Raw genomic sequence first — 16,342 nt, forward strand, 5'->3', positions numbered from 1 at the left:
AGTTAGTCGTTTAGTAGAACATTTTATTGGTAGCAATTAAAATTCATTTCAATGCACTGTCCTTTGTCTGTCATCTTTAACTTTTGCCACTGATCAATATTCATCAGTGCATTTAAATACAAATGAAAACAAATGAGGTTCTATTTTCAAACTTAACACTACCGCTAAAATCACTACTTAAATTATTTTCTTTTGTTTTACAAAATTATTTCTTGTTAATTTTGTTTTTCTTACTGCATATAACTAGGTTGACTTTCATAATTTCATTTCATAGGTGCTCAAAGGTACGTATCTACCATTCACACACCAGCATACTTCTGTAAACACTAAACAGCTATACGAGTGACGCTTTTAAATTTGATTATAGTGTCTTAGATTCTCGATTGTTTACTTATTATTTAAATAAAATTCGTCTACTATACAGTGTTCTATATTTTTACATGACTAGAATTGCAGCTGCCATCTTAGTGTCTAGATGTTTAAATTTCAGAGTTACACATGACACTGAGATGACATCTGCCATTCTGTTTATTAAATGGGGTTCTGTTTGTGGTTTTACTAGAATTATTCTTAAAAAAAACCGACCAAGTGCGAGTCGGACTCACACAAAAATATCACCAGTTTATAAGTTAAGTTTAAAAATAAAGAAAAACTCACTCTTGTAATCTACTTGGCAATCCCCTCGTTTCTTTTCAAAAACATATCCCTGTTGTGGCTGTTGTCATCTGTTGGATGCCAACCTTGTCAACATGGAGATATTGGATGATTGGAGACCCCTTAAGCAGGCCACTGACGAGCCTTCCAAATGGATGCCGTTACAATGGATTAATCCAAATGGACGGCATCCTAATATTAAACATTGTACGTTTTTCACATTCACGGACCGATTTTGGATTGCAGCCACGCTATTTGGACTGTTGGAATGCTCGTCAGTGGCCACCTTTAGACCCAGCTCCGTTTAATTTAAGGTGCATCCACACTGCAATTAACTTTTGTGGGCAACACTGTGCGACATGGTATCGTTAGGTACCTTTTGTCGCTACAGATAGTAACATAATGTACAGTAGCACCTGTAAACGTTGTTCTACAAAGAGTAACTGCGGTGTGGATGCAAACTATTCTAAATTCGAAAGTCTAAATTCTAGCTTTAATATTTGGTAGGATGGCGATCATCTAGATAGATCATCTTACCGTTTATATAATTGAGTTCAATAAGAGTATTCGAAAGAAGTGACACATGTAAAGTGGAAATGTAGTACTTATTTCATGCAGGAGGGAATAGTGGCGCACCTGTTATCGATTTGGGCGGTAACACCTCACCCCTAGCTAGTTAATTTGATTTAGAGTTTTTCCTACCTACTTGGCATGTTAATGGTATCCATATGTGAAAATTTACGTAAAACAAGTGCCTGTTTAAGTATGAATGTACACACAGCTGCAAAAGTGCATTGTTTACGAATGAAGTTCATATATAAAGTGGATATTCACTATTGCAGCTAGCTGTACCTCATCTGTCGTATCAACTTTTTCTGTCACGTTTTCGTTTAGTTATGGGATGTCAAACCTATCCCATTCTTTTTGTGTTGTTAAGAAAATAGCCTTAAAATATTATTGACTAAATTACATAGGAGAGTTAATGTGATACTTTAAAAACCCGGAAAAGTGCGAGTCGGACTCGTTCACCGAGGGTTTCGTACTTTTTAGTATTTTTTGTTATAGCCGCAGCAGAAATACATCATCTGTGAAAATTTCAACTGTCTAGCTATCACGATTCATGAGATACAGCCTGGTGACAGACAGACGGACAGTGGAGTCTAGTAATAGGGTCCCGTTTTCACCCTTTGGGTACGGAACCCTAAAAAGGGGGCGGTAAAGTAAGGTGTAGGTATCGTCAAATGATTTCCCAAAGGATTGATATTAGTCATAGTCATAGCCGCGGCATCACAATAATCAACTAATTACGTACGTTATACTTGAAGGAGTTTTAATAACATGGTTGTCATGGCACCGGTCATTAGTCGCATCGACAGCTTAATGATGCCCAGCCCAGTCTCGCAGGATGAGATCATTCGCGCGCATCGAGGAACGTTCTAGAATTGCTGAGAATATTTAGATGAAGGATATCAAGGTTTAGCAAAAGTTCCAAAAAGTGGCAAGGTTCAATTTCATCAGTTTGTAACACACATATTATGTGTATGTATTACAAATTTTAGGATTGATCATTTCATGATGTGGCAATCATTTCATGATATGATCGGTTGGCCACATCATAAAAGTTAAACATAACCTGATCATGTTTGTGATCAATTCTAAAATGAAATAATCAAGTTTTGTGATCTGACTACAAACAGTGACTTTACGTTATATTAGACTATTTGTCTTCAGTGAGAACTCTTTGAAGTAACAAATCTCTCTCTTAATTCTATGTACAATAATGAGTAGGTGGAAGCGAATTTTTTCCAGTGTGCCGGAAACGACCCAATATATATGTGGGTTATGCCGGTTTCGCTTTTCAAGATAATTTTGTATTCAATACAATTCAGCTTGCTTTATAGCTGGTCTCATACACAATTGGATCTCGGCAAAACAGTTTATTCCTACGTAGGTACGTGTAGTCAGAACAAATGATTATTCACAAACATTTGTCTATTTTCAACATCGAATTCGATTGCTATGTAATATACATTTTACGAAATCAATTGCCCTTCGATATAGTCAAAGTCATCAATTAATCTTTATGATATAAGTAAGTTTTTGCGCTTTTTGTGTCTGTGTGTCCGAGTGATCTCACTCGGGACATTGTGATTAACTTCGCTTACAAATTACGCGACGCTATCCGTCGATCTCTAATTGAAGGAATTACTTCAATAAGCTACGTTGTGCTACTGAGGAGAACCAAGAAAAGGACATTTTTAGGGTTCCGTTTCCAAAGGGTAAAAACGGGACCCTATTACTAAGACTCTACTGTCCGTCTATCTGTCTTCTTTCTGTCACCAGGCTGTATGGTATCTCATGAACCGAATACGTATTTGAGAGTAATTGAGCTAGACAGTTGAAATTTTCACAGATGATGTATTTCTGTTGCAGCTACAATAACAAATACTAAAAAGTACGGAACCCTCGGTACCTAGTAGATTCTACACGGATCAAGTGCGCAAAATTATTTAAAATAGTTTATAAAACAAAACTTACGGTAAAAACCGCTTTAATTTAAAATAAATGTGGAAAATAAGTCAATATGGCCAAATTCGTCTAGGGATAATCCTATAAACGAGTATACGAGCGTCAAAGGGTAGAAAAAGCCAAGTCGATTGATAAAGCAGCGATTTAGTACCACCATTCAAAAGCAGATGGCACTGTTCAACATTGACAGATAAAAATATGATTGTGCAATAGGTTATTTGACTACTAGTCAAATCAGTTACTTTTCGAACTGTCAAAACGATTTGCTACAATGGAATTTATATGAAACACTAGCATGTGACGTCACGATCAAATTATGTACCTACTTTTTATAGTTTCGCTAATGATCTTTTGGTGCTTTATTTCTTGCATGGTGTAAAATTATTTATTTTAAATACAGTCATACATACCCTATGATGATGTAATGATTTTCACAAAATTTCCTTAAATAAGGTATTGAAATACAAATTTTGATTAATATTTCATTTTCCTATTATATTTGGAAACGTAAGAAGTTAATAGTTAAAAATCCAACAGCATTTACTAAGTTTTGGTCCCTCGCGGTCTTTCGAGCCAATGAATTGAGTAATTAGTGGCATGGCAATTTTCCTCTCAAATAACAGGGTGCAATGTTGAGCCATTCGTTTGATTGCTTTCTTGAACTTGGCTGTAGTTGATAAAGTAAAACGAATGACTCCGTGATTGGATAATAAGCGTCTGAAAGGGGCAAATTAATAACGATAAATATTATGTTATCACCATTAAAATAATCCACAACAGTTTAAACAATTAGGTACTTGCCGTATTCCTGAGATTTCCTATATTCATGAATACATCATAAATCAGTAAGATAAGCATTTTTATAAGTAACCATGTATGATATGTAGTAATGATCATAATAATTTCAAGAGCTATTACTTCTTATGATCATCATGTTAATATTAATGACAATTTAATACCTATACGCAAAAATAACCCACAATATTAAAAATAAACAATATTTGTAACATTTCCCATGTTTCACAGACATTTACAGTGTAATCACAATAGTGTCCTTTGCGATTTGACCTAGACCTAGATGGCTAAAGTACATTACGCTGTAAGAACAAGGAAAATCTTTACGTAACTCAACGGGGCGCATAACCATTTAGTATCGCGATCATTAATCAATCTGCATATAGCTTTGTTTGTATAATAAGCTTATAATTCTTATAAATAATACATTTAGCCATTCAACACTTTCAGCATCACGATCATGGGCCCTTTCGTCTATTAAAGACGATTTTTATGGTGTGGTTCGGTGTGGACAGTTACCATGTTTGGTGGCTGTAAAGACCGATGCGAGACCGACATGGAGACTTATTCTACAGTTTATAAATTTAATAAAACAATCCAGATCCAATTCATAACATCATAATGGCATGTCATGTTATTATGTCAGAATAAGCCTCACGGTCTACTGCATTTTTGACAAGGGTTTCCGGAAAATGGTACTGAAATATGTAATGTGAGAAGAATCAAAGCGAGCATAGACATTGATGACTGTATCAATAGTGCGTTAATTATAGCGCATTGTACGGTAGGTAGTCTATTTATACCAAAGACATATGTAACTCCGTATAAGATGAATAAAGTCTAAGAAAAGAACGTGCCTCGGAAATCAAGAAAAAGTCATTGTCGGATAGATGGCGCACACACCTTTGGCCTATGGTCGGCTAGATGGCGTTTACGATACCGTTATATATTAGGTCATTACCTATGAAATTGGCGTTTTGTTCGGAGAATTTCAACGAAACACGAATTTCCATACAATTAATTTTGCGGATATTTTTTTGATGGCTAATTCAAACCAAACAAAATTTTTCCAGTAATTTTTGACACCTTTAAGGTATGTTTTCAATATCTCCATTTCTTGAAAATTGGTACCATTAGAAAAATATAAGTAATTTTAATACTCGAACCGACAGCACATGAAAAGACCTATTTTCAAGGCTTAATTCTGAACACTTAACAATAAAAAATAACAATTAATTGCTGTCAAGCAGTTTGGCGAAATCATATTGTAGTTTTATTGTAATTGTGTATGTACTTTTGTAAAAAAAAAAAAAACTAGGATCAGACTTATATCTATGAACAAAAACGCCAATTTCATAGGTAAGGACCTAATATTTAACAATTTTAACACATAGGTATCAGTGAATGAACATGGGTCAAAATGATATAAAAATAATAAAATCATTTATCCATAGATACATTTTTTCGATAGTTTTATACGTTTTCATTTTGAGTTTTAGTCGTGTGTCGATAGATGGTAGTAAATTTACTGTGACTACAAAATTTACTATGACAGGACCTCTCTATACTATCTATTCTCTTTGATTTATACTAAGTATATCGCATCTTATTGGTTTCGTATCTCTCTGTCATATTATCTACCTACAAATTGCGTTTATAATATACTCGACATTAGCCATAGGTATATTTAGGTTGCAACGCTTTATAAACGAATAAATAATTACTTTAATAGGAACAGCGGCCAGTCTGGCAGCTGTATTGTATATCCTTCCACGTCCCTCAGGTCGGAAACCGACTATTATTCTAAAGAAAAACAAAGCAGACTAAATTCAATAGACAGGTGCAAGATTTTCTTGCACCTTGATAATTTAGCAATAAAAATGCAGGCCAAATGCCGCGATCCTGCGAAATCGTTGTAATCTCGCTAACTGCGGCATTCTTATTAAATTTATAGGTCTCCCACTTATCTCAGGCGGTAAAGAAGTGATATTCTAGTTTAAGGACTAAAACTACACTCATGGATAAATTTAAAGGAACGCCAAAAATAGTTTGAAATTACTTACCTACTGCCGGTAATTAAACCTTTTTTCTTTGCTTTGCTTTGAATAACTAAGTGATAAAAATTTCATCTACTTGTTTCAAAGACCAATTTTGTAACCATGTAATGTATGTACCTATATTTAGTATATCTCATTCAGGGTCAAACAAAAGAGATGACCAAAACAATTAATTGATGTCGGCGATGGCTTCGTGCAAATAAAAATCACGCCAATTGGGATCTTCTCTTTTTTAGTCCAATTAAAATAAATATGTCTTTTTGTAAATATATGCTAATGGACAGTCGATGCGAAAAGCTTTGAACACAAGGTTTTTAGTACCTAAAGGTTTTGTACCTTGTTCCTTTTTCAGGCCCAGTTTGATACAAGGTACATATGCTAGTAATCAAATGGGAACGAAAATTTTGCAGCCTAATTTATTCAAATATTAACATTACTTACAGTACTATGAACATTTTTTCCACTGTGGACAAAACAAAAAAAAGTTAACGACCCTGTTACCTACCTATATTTATGTACATTCATATCACGTTTTTCTTATTTGTGTCTCAAGTACAGAAAAAAATAGCTTTAGATTCGCTTAACTTTGCGACGTCTACTGATAGGAAAGACGTTCACTTACAATAATATTTGACCCGTTAGTACTATTAGTTATTCTGTGCCGTAACACTAATTAGTAAGAGTTAGGTTAATACTATCGTAATTTATCAGCGTCTAAACTTTCGAATAAATTACAGAGCCCTTTATTAAATAACACCTTTATTTCGTGAATGTGACCCGACTGTACAAAACCCGTTTCGCAATTTATTATCCGGGACGTAGATCTAATTTGCATAAACCCCGATAGCGGCCGCACCTCGACCCATTAGGTAAAAAGGCCAAAAAGCCACAAAATAAAAAAGGTACTGTCAGCGACAATTCCTACTCATATTGGGAGTTTTCAGAAAATAATTAATGTACCTACGTAGTTAGCGCGAGTAGTTAAGAATAGTTAGCTGTCAGTTTTGTAATGACATCTGAAATCATGCCATGAAAATCTTTATACTCATAGGAATAACTTTTTGCCTTTTTTGCATTGTAATAATAATATTCCAAAACCAAGTTTTCATTGAAATTTTATGCTTAATTATCGTCACAAAACTGACAGTGAAGGTAATTGTGGGTACCTGCAATATTTTTTGAAAACTCCCATAAATGCGAGTGTAACTCTGTCTGTCTTGTCTCTCTGTCTATCTGTCTTTCTGTTACCTCTTCACACTTAAACCGCTGAATCGATATATTGTTAATTATTGTTAAAAACTAAAATATCGCGTGTCTAACGCACAACGCTGTCAACTTTGACCTTTTCCGATGATGACAACATGACTCAACATGTAGATTGACACGGCGCGATTCGGGAAATGAATTAGATATTCACTAAGGTACCATTGCCCCGGCTGAATATTGGAACGGCGTTAATAATAGCGTAAGTGCCAGCCACCATAGGTACCTTTTGCCGTGGAACGTCACATATCTTTACTATTTCATATCTAGTGAAGTTATGACTTAGATATCCAAGTCACATCTAGTCGATATCTAATGTAGATCTAGTTGATATCTAAATCGTCTCAAGATCTTGTGATTATCTCGAAATCCGAATAGGCCTGTAACTCCTGTAAGTACTGTCTCTGACCAGCAAAGTGAATGAAACCTTTGTCCCTCGGTTTAAGGTGACCAAGAAAATAAAAATTCTTAACTACTGGTACATTAAGTACTTTGTTTGTTTTTTACGAGCGGAGGACGCGTCAAGTGCATTCGTTTAAGTACCTATCGGATTATTTTTAAAACGCATGTTCGAGAATCACATAAATTACAGTGTACTTATAATAAAAAAAAAACTAAAAGGTACCGTAAAATGGGGTGAGTAGGGATTGCGTGGAGAGTTGGGTTATGAATGGGGAGAGAAGGGATGCCAGGGGGTGAGATGGTTTTTAAAGACTACTGCTACCTAAATAATGTATTCGTATTACAAATGGAGCTATAGTGATATTTATAAGAAAAAAAAATCGATCCAACAAAAAGTTCCAAAATCACCTTTGTATGAAATCCCATCTCACCGCAACCACGAGGTACTACGGGGTGAGGAGGGATTTTGTGTTTATCGGTAAAGTTATTAAATGGAGCTACCCAAAATCATAAAAAAAAAACTAAAATACAAACGTCCGGAACATTTATTATATACACCATTCAGTTTACATATCTAAAAATAAAATGTTATCGAGGTTTGATTGTCAGTTTTCTCCCTACTCACCCCATTTTACGGTAAGTACCTAAGACTTATCTAGATTTGTATACATGTATAACTTATAACAGTACCTATATACGTACCTAGTTAATTTCTATCAATGTTTTGAATAGAGCGATGCGAATAGAATTTTATATTTAATAATAGCAAAAACTAGGTACTAGGTAGGCTAATAAATTATCTGTGATGGCATATATAATAACTATGTTATATTATTAAACATAGTTATTATATTATGAGCAGCTGATGAGCAGTACGTCTACCACCAGTTTTTACATTGACATAACGCTCACGTCTACGTATTTTACTTTCTGTACATCTCGCTTGCACTAATATGCGAGTACAAGCGAGATGCATAGAAAGTAAGTTACGTAGACGTGAGCGTATGTGAATGTCAAAACTGATGGTAGACGTACTGGCGTTATAAAAGCCAAAAGTCGAGTTTCCGATCTAATTTGATTTAACGATGTCGTTAACGCCATCTGTTGCACGAGACCGACATTAACAATGAATTTCAACGCATAAAAATAAAAACGTACCCTTTAGCGCTGCAACACAACCTCGCGCAAATACTAAACACGTTATTATAAACGTTAATCTTTTTAAATTACTAATTACATGTGATATAACTCATATTTCAATGTCAATGATAATGACTCTAAAAACATCAATATGCTAAAGGTTAATGTACTCTTTGATGATGTCATTAACAAATATAGCGTGACGTTCAGGAAAATCGCATAAAATTGTTTGTTTACCTAGGCATTCGATGTTGTTACGTTACCTACTAGGCGGTGCTAGGCGCGAGTTCGTCTGTTGTGTCATGAACTCAATGTGGCGCAGTCAAGAACGTTCGTTTACACCGTAGCGTCATTCGTGTTGCGTGTACTAGTGGCCCCATCTATCGGTCAATGTCGGCACGACGATGACGTAGCCGCCACTACGAGTACGAGTTCGCCGCTCAATGGATAGATGGCGCTAGAAGTTTGTTCTGATGATTGAAACACGTGGAGCTGTGGATTTATTTATAGAGTTAACCACCTTTGTAAATACCTATTATATTTGTTAAAGTTATTTATAAAGTATTAATTAAGAACCTTTTTCTTTACAAACCTAGGCCTGTATTAGTATTAGGTATATCAAATCAGTGCTAGAATACTCATACTTTTATTAGTTTAGTTATCTCTTGATTAGTGCATTCTTCTCAGACATTGAACTGCCTTTTATTTGTTTTTAGTGTGTTCTATATGGACTATGGACCTCTTGACTCTTTGAACATTCATTACATTTACACCTTGTATCGACATTTGTCGCTAGTACCTACAACAGTTGTCGCTAGTTGTAGTAAAATCAAGGAACTTGATTTTTGTGTCACTTCATACCTTGTCAGGTAAGAAGTGGCACAGAAATCAAATTTCTTGGCCTTACGTACATAGTAAAGTCAAATAAATACAATCAACAAATACAATTGACTATAAATTTAGTAACCTCTACTGTTATGTACCTATTATATTTGTAATTCCTATTGGACTAAATACACCAGTCAATTGTTTTCTGGCATGCAATTTATGCCTTAACCTTACCACATGCGCATAGGCATAAAGTGTAACGACCCTGTATTGTTGCCAGTTTCAAATTAGCAGCGTTTCAAGTGATCTCATTGGTCGGACCATTACTCATCGGCTGTCGGACTCCGCATAGCTAGTTAGCTACTTCTATTATTGGACTGATTACACAAGAAAAACAAATTTAGGAGCACGTAATGACAATTAGTTACAACAGAAGAACACAACATAATTGACTTTCGGTAAAATCCAGACTAAGAAATTTTGGGGTTATAGGTACTTTGATACCTAGAGTCGGACCAAGAAAAGTCTGCAGCGGATTTGATAGCCCACGCAGTGCAAGTGTTATTTTAAACATCAAACTTCTATGAAATTATGACGTATAAATAACACTTGCACTGCGTGGGCTATCAATCCCGCTGCAGACTTTTCTTGGTCCGACTCTATGTAGTTTTATAAAGGCCACTAAATTAGAATTATGCATTATTTTCTCGAGCTGTCCATTTAATATTACAATTATTAAAAATTATTCTTGTTTACCTTGTACCAAAAATCCCGCATTAAAATATTGTACATATATGCATGTATTATTATGGCTTAAAAACACAAAAACTTCAAAGTCGCCCCTGCATTTCTGAAGTCAACCCGGTTGACTAGTACGGAAATGTGATCTTTTCTATTATTTGATTATCAGGTTGGGTAATTTATTTGATTTACAGTAGTCGTATTATAATTTCGAAGACGGATAATTTTCGAATATATATGTAGAAAGCATCTACTGAACTTGAAGAACTTTATATTCTAGCAGTAGGTGGGCCATTTTATTTAAAGTTGTGGTACACTTTTTTTTTTAATCTGTGAAATTTTATGTGTTTTCTACTCAGAATCACGAGCTCTTTCTATCCTAATAGGAGAAAAAAGGTGTCCCAAGGTTTTTATTCCCATTCCGTTACCATTTTTCATAGACATAGGCGGAATGGGAAGATCGAAATTTGTATGGACATTTTGGGACACTTTTTTTCTCCTATTAGGACCAAAAGAGCTCATGATTCTGAGTAGAAATAACATAAAAAATCCCAAATAAAAAAAAACAACAACGGGTTGCACTCCGGGAGTGCCGACAGGAGTGAAATTTCAATGACTACCTAGTCCAAATTGTCTGCAGCACTATGTATAATTGAACCATCCTTCTTTCTATTGAAAAACTTTAGTTCCGAAATTGCTGGTCAGTGAGCTTGTTTAAAATTCGAAATTCAAATTTGTAGCGTTAATTGTTTAAAATTCGAATAGAAATTGTAAAGTTACCTTGCAGACCTCGCATCTAAATATATTTGGTCATGATATTTTGAGTTTTATTCACCAGTACTAGAGTTCACTTTTATTAGCGATTTCATCAAAGCTTTATTGAATTATATTTGAGTGATATAAAGTTAGAATGTAACTGTGAGATCCTCGTATTTCAACCCGTACAAGATTAGAACTTCTTTCATGTAATGTATTGAGTTTTTTTTTATTGATTTATATGCCATCTAAATGAGTGGCCATCTAAACGTTACGGTCACGTGATCGCGTAACGCTGTCTCGAGTTTATCATTTTTTCCCCACCTCAAAAAGTGCCCAGCGCCGCTAAAGGAGTTTTCACTTCAAAAAAGTGTTGGGGACAACTTTAAATAAAATGGCCCAGGTACCTACCTACTTGCCAAAGCGAAAATAGTAGGTATTGTCAAGGACCGTATTGTGTATTTATTACACCAGTGAAAAAGATTACTACTGCATCTGTATTGTTAACTTAGATTAGACATGGTTCAGACATATACATATATAAACTTAAGAATCGGTAGTATGATTTGATTTATGTTTCATACCCCCTATAGTTCTCATATATTATGCTTAGAGCAGTCGTAACACTCGTAACATTCGGCTTTACATAATTGCTAGCTAAGGTCGCCTCCAGAATCTCGCGAACTAAATTGACATGAGTTTGACAAATAAAATGATACCAGGAATAGCAAAGATAAAATAGTATATGTCGATAAAATGATATCGATAAGTAGGATATTGCACTTATTTACTACCCTGTGGTAATTGTTTAGGCGTCACAAACGATTTCGATTTATATGAATGTGACGAGAAAAGTGGTTGATTCGATTACCGATCAAATCAGGAGGTGCGGATGCGAAATTGACAAATTTCGATGTTAGAATGCAGGTTTGGGGGCAAGTTGTTTATCTCAAGAGCTCGGTTGTCGACATAAATCTAAAATTGATGATTTAATTTTGTACATGTCGGCCCGGTAGATGAGATTGATCCATAATTATTTAAATTCTGACCTAATTGTCAACTTGAATGTCTAGTTTGGGGACTGGTCTTTACAATCGAAGCAATAGGGTTCACCGAGGGGATTTTATTTTTGCGTCCACACCACACAAATTAAATGAGACATTAATCACATTGTACAAAATATTTCCCCGTCTGGGCTGACATTATTTGTATTTTGAGCCAAAATCACTGTTTCTATGTTATCACCTAACTTGTTACTGTAGCTGTAAGTTTTCCTAACAAATAAATAAAATAAAATATTTATTTAATTACAATATGTTTATCAAATATCCTTGTCTCTATTACTATAAAATTGCACAATTTTCGAAACACCAAGGAACATTAGTAAAATAACTTAACAAAATTACTTAAAGATACATTTTAACTGACCGCGCAACAGTAGTGCCCCTAGCGGTGAATTCTCGCGATATTCTCTAATTCAAACTTTCTTGAAAATATCGATATGAACAACACTGGCCAAACTGTGGTATCATTTGTGCACATTGACCTGTCAATTTAGTTCGCGAGATTCTGGAGGCAACTTTAGTTGCTCTGATAAGTAGCAAATTCAAAGAATCTTTTCACAGAGATGTAGCTATGGAGCACGCCTGCTGTAAAACGTCACATTACGTTCTTTGAACAACATTTGTATACAGTCAGTGCGTCATACTCCTTTCATGCTAGTCATGTTACAATTTAATTGGTGCCACAACTCCGCCTTTTGTGGTTGAAAATTTAAAAAATCTAAATATCCCGCCATTTGCTTGTGCCAGCGCCTGGTTAGTCCATTCATTGAAAAACGAGATGCGTAAAATTGCACTACAAGTGACAGCCCTATTTAGCCAGGACAAACGGCGCATCCGTCACCATTGTGTCGCCGGTCGCGCCCTCTGTCCGCGACGGTGCGCGACCGATCAACAATAGCCGGTCTGTAATTAGTCGCCTACAGATAATAACGTATTTTACGCTTAATTAACGTCAACCTTCAGTACTATGCGATATACCTAGACAGAAATTTAGTTCAGCGCCATCTAGAGCAAAGGAACGGAATTTTTATGTGTCGTGCATCAGACTAGATTCAGTTAAAATATTTCGCGCCAAATTGTTTACGAGCCTGTGAATATAGAGCGAATGCAAATTTTAAATTATGTGCTACTTACTTAAGGCCACTTGCACCATCCCACTAACCCGAGTTAACCGGTTAAATCTGGAGTTACCATGGTTACCAGTACAATTTGGCACTGGCGAGGGTTTAACCGGTTAACCCCGGGTTAGTGGGATGATAAATTACACTCGGTTGTTTTATTGTTTTCCTTTGTGCAATATTATATTTTAACAGCATTATTAATATTCTATTAGAACCTAATAGGCACCTACATATATAATATTTAGGGCAATTGCAACTGTCTACGTTAAGGTTAAGTATTTTTTTGTTTTCTTCGACTTAAGTAATAGGATGAGTAACTTTCGCATATTGTTATATAGCAAATCTTTTTGAAATCATGGAATTCCAACTGAGAAAATTAAACATTGATTGCAACATGAATAATTACGTCGGTAAGAGATTGGCAAGCAATAACGAGATAAGTGCAGCTCGCTTAATCTGAAACTCGCTACTGCTTCACAGTTTCCCACATTATGCACTCTATTTACATGCAAAAGGGTTTCTTTTTCAACGGTATCATCAAGTAATATAGAGTTTTCAGAAATGAGTCGGTTGCCTAGTTTAAATAAGAGGGCGGGATGGCGGTTACCCGCAGCTTTCTACCGATTTCACCGAGATGTTGGCATGTTCCTTGTTTACTTGAGTATTGTTTACATTTGTAAACACCACTTTAATGTATTTCTGCACTGCGGTAGAGGTGTATGGCGTTTTTTGTTTATGTTACCGTTAATACCTAGTATTTTTAAACGTGCTTTATAGAGTTTTTGGTGATATTTTTATGAAGATACTTGCTTTCAAAGGTTCGAATGGATCTTCGCAGGATTCTTGCAGTAGGTATATTTATATAAAATTTACCCGTCATTGTAGCGTATTTACCTGTTTGAAATCAGCGCAAATGATTATGCTACTATAGTAACGATACTTATAACACACTATTGTAGCCAATTTGCACTGTGAATTTTCTAATAATTAATTTATCAATTGGCGATATCGCCCACATCTCCTTTAGAATATTTTCTTTGATTATTATCTAGGTAGTCTAGGTACTTACTTTGTCACTTTCACTCGGATCCCTTTGCAATGTAAATAATCAAAGCTTACCTGAAACAACAAAACAATCGGTTAATTTACAATTACATACGAGTATATGTATCTTAAACCTCTAGATATATAAAGTTCCAACAACAATTCACATTACGACTTAACAATAATACAATTTTCAAGACTAACAAATGATAGCGACCTTCGTGCAGCGTAGCTCAATGCTTCCCAAAGGGGATTAGTCTACCTAGAATAATATACAGAAGTACTCGAACCGTAAAGTAGAATAGAACGGGTACCGCAAGCCGACACGTTCCAGGACTTATTCCAAACCCTTAGGGAAAACTCGCTTCGTAGTAACCAGTAAATGTGATCTTTGATCGCCCAGAAAAGATACAGGTCATACAGGTGTTGAAGACTGATTTTCCAGAGGCATTTTACTTGGTAAGCGATGTGAAACAGCCCAGATCCATTGTGGTGGGACTAAGGATTTAAGAAGCTATGCGTACGGAAATGGCAAGATCACTAGGTATTGTACAATTTGAAAAGTTTTGCGAAATAGAACAGAGATAGAATGCAATAAAAAATGAACCTGTATTTATCTGATTTGACCTGATTAGATAAAATCTCAGAAAAGCAAATAAAAAAAATATTACAAGGGATAGGGTTGCCTAAAATGCTGTAAAAACTGTAATTGTTATTCGACTAATATTCATGACGGAAAATTTTGCGTGTTGCTTCCGGGAGCATTCAAGGAGTAATTGAAAGACTGGTATAAACGACCAACACCATGATTAGACATCTGCCATCCAACAAATGTTAACCACTTATCGCTATGCACTTACTCCTTCCTAACCACTAATAATCTAACACATGTTGGCTATTAGAAAATCTTGCAACAAAAGGCGGCTATCTTTGAAGCAATTTGTAGGGCATTTTCTGCGCCGCTGCGGTTGGGAAATGGCTATTGTGTGGGATTCAATCAAGGGAGTCTGCCCTTGCACCTTTGTTCGCTTGTAATAACCCAATGCAGCCGTTGTTGGTTCCAGTATAATACTCTATTGTCATTGAAAATTTCGCTGTGAACTCTTGAGATATACTCGAATGACTCGTATCTAACAGTACTTGTCTAACAAAAAAAGCTTAGATTAAATCTTTGGTACTACATAGGTAGATCAATTATTGGAGCACGTCAACAACACACGAAGTTTTCGATAGCTCACCTACATCTACATAAAAAAAAACCGGGCAAGTGCGAGTCGGACTCGCGCACGAAGGGTTCCGTACCATAATGAAAAAAAAAACGGAAAAAATTGCAAAAAAAAAAACGGTCACCCATCCAAGTACTGACCACGACCGACGTTGCTTAACTTTGGTCAAAAATCACGTTTGTTGTATGGGAGCCCCATTTAAATCTTTATTTTATTCTGTTTTTAGTATTTGTTGTTATAGCGGCAACAGAAATACATCATCTGTGAAAATTTCAACTGTCTAGCTATCACGGTTCGTGAGATACAGCCTGGTGACAGACAGACGGACGGACGGACAGCGAAGTCTTAGTAATAGACTTTGCTGCTAACTAGTCTGCCAGTTACTAACTAATAATTCCAATTTCCAGGCAACACAGTTTCTAATCTTTCTATCTCTAAGTCAGTCTTCGTATCAATCTTTGACTGAGCCGTTTGTGTGTCGTGGAATACTATTAATGAATGTTCTAAACTTCTCAAATATCTTCAAAACGCATTGAGCGATACAAATATGAAGTTCTGCTTTCGAATATTTCGCAATTTAACTATAATTGCTCCGTCATACCAACCGCAACACTTACCCTCTTATTTACCCGTGTTTAAAGAAAGGGAAATCATGCACAGGTAAACATTATCGAATGCATTGCGAAACTCTCGAACGTTCGAGCGCGCAAGCGGGCCGCGTA

The sequence above is a fragment of the Cydia splendana genome, chromosome 8 (genome assembly GCF_910591565.1).
Source record: "Cydia splendana chromosome 8, ilCydSple1.2, whole genome shotgun sequence".
NCBI classification, from domain to species: domain Eukaryota; kingdom Metazoa; phylum Arthropoda; class Insecta; order Lepidoptera; family Tortricidae; genus Cydia; species Cydia splendana.